Genomic DNA, 2,207 nt, shown 5'->3' with positions numbered 1-2,207 from the left:
TCTTTTCTATGTCTTTGTTTTGTCTCTGTGTTGGTGTAGTGTGTTGTGTCCTGGGCGCCTCTGGTCGCCCATCTCTGCCCTCCATCGGCATTTTCTTTTCATGAAAAATGGGCGACCGAGGTCGCCCTTCTGTTTGTACTTGTGCTTCTTGCGTGTTCATTGTTTGTACTTGTGCGTCTATCATGCTTATTGTTTGTACTTGTACATCCCTTGTTGTATTTTGTTTCTTGTCTTGTATCAGTGTTTCTCGTTGTGTCTTGGGCACCTCTTGCTTTCTATCTCCGCTCTCCATCTGCATTTTCTTGTCATAAAAAACGGGCGACCGAGGTCGCCCTTGTGTTGGTGTTCTTTCAATGGGAGTATTGGCAATACAGTTTTGTGCTGTACATGTTTTGTGTTGATTGTTATCCCGTTTGTTATCCCGTGTGTTTTTTGTTGTTCCCTTATTTTCAGGTTGTTTATCTGTGATTTCTTTTGCATCTTTTTCCCTTGCCCCTACTGCTTCTCTGATTTTCATGCCCCTTAGCGTATCTCTTAGTTGCTTGCTTGGTGATTTATGCTTCTTTCTTTTCTCTTGGGGGTTAATCTCCATAATCTGTCCTTTGTATAAGTCTTCCTAGTAACAGCTGATACGTGGGGCATTCTTTGGAGTTTGGTGCTCTACATTTTCTTTTTCCCCTTCTATTGCATGGTATACATGTCTCAGGTCTGTTCTTCTCTGGGCACTCTTTCTTGTTGTGGTTGTCCGTTCCACAGTGACCACAGGTGGGGTCACCCCAGGTACAGTACTTCTGTACGTGACCCAGATCCATACATCTGTGACACCTGGGTACCACGCAATAATCTTTGACCGCGACTGAACTATACTCCACATATACTCTACCATTTTGTATGAGTTCTTTTCTCAATGTTGGGGAAACCTCAACTACTTGATGTCCCGTATCTCTGTCTTTTCTCCCCATTCTAAATTTTGGTCTAAATTCCTTTTTGAAGTCTTGTGGGCTCATTTTTTCTTCAAAATTCTGAGTGTAAATACACTCCGTTAGTTCCTCTGGTGTCAACCTATTTGACACATCAAATACAGTCATTAATGGCCATCTTTTCTTTGTCCTCTCACATATTACCGATCTCTGTAAATCTTTGTGCCCCATTATTGTGTTCCTATCCTGTTGGGTGGGAGTTTCCACTATGACTGCATTTTTTGCAACTACTACTTTGTTTATTTTGACTTTTGCTTTGGTTGGATTAATTACTCTTGTGAATATTTCCTTCACCTCTTTTACGCTCTGTCCTTCTTTTGGCTTCAAAAATAATGCCACTCCTTGTTTTGCTGTCACTTTTTCTATACTTTCTTTCATATTGATTTGTTGTTTCTGTGGTCCTCCTGCCACCACTGTGGCGTATGTTTTTGTTTTTTCGGCTATTATTTGTTTATTTTGTCGTTCCAGCTCTTGTATCCTACCTTCAAGCTGGCTTTGGGCAATTGCCCATAGGGCCAGCTTGTCTTTTATTTCATTTAGTCTGTCATTGCTCATCTTCCCTTTATCTGTCACCAGTAGCGCATTTATCTCCTTTAGCCTTTCGGCTGCGCTCTTTATTTCATTTTCATCATTCACCTCGTATCGCTCGGAAGTCTCTCTCTCTGTATTTTCCGCCATGATTCTGAGAGAGACCAAAGAGTTGAGAGCCCGTCTCTTTCCCCGGACCGGCTCTTCTGGCATGGGGGGAGGCTAATTGCAGCTCGCTCACCAGTCCCGCCCCTGGACCAAGAGCTTTGTGAGCTGCCGGGTTTAGCGCGCCGTTTCCAGCGCACTAGTCCCCTTCCACGACTGTGCCACTGGGGATTTCACCCGTCCCTCCCCGGCAAATGCCCAGCGCATTCCGGAGAGGCGGATTCACCTCTCGGCCTTCGCCCCCTACTAGGCCGAGTTTCCACCCTAAGGCCTTGGACCCAGCCCTACTCAGGTGCTGGGTCGGTCCCCCAGACTTTCGGGGGTCTGGCCCCATCTAACCTAGCCAGGGACGTGTTACCACGCCCTGGTTTGGCGGAGCATGCCGAAATCCCCGACATGGCGCTGAGCCTTTGCCGGCTCAGGCCACGATCCCTCCCCAGCGAGTACAGCCGTGGGAAGAACTGGACAGATGTTGTGTCCTTGTTGACGCAGCTCCCCCTGCGCCATGCACCCTTTGCTTTCGCTTTGGGTTGG

The sequence above is a fragment of the Schistocerca serialis genome, unplaced genomic scaffold (assembly GCF_023864345.2).
Source record: "Schistocerca serialis cubense isolate TAMUIC-IGC-003099 unplaced genomic scaffold, iqSchSeri2.2 HiC_scaffold_216, whole genome shotgun sequence".
Lineage (NCBI taxonomy): Eukaryota > Metazoa > Arthropoda > Insecta > Orthoptera > Acrididae > Schistocerca > Schistocerca serialis.
The sequence above is the reverse complement of the archived record's forward strand: the minus strand, read 5'-3'. Positions refer to the sequence as shown.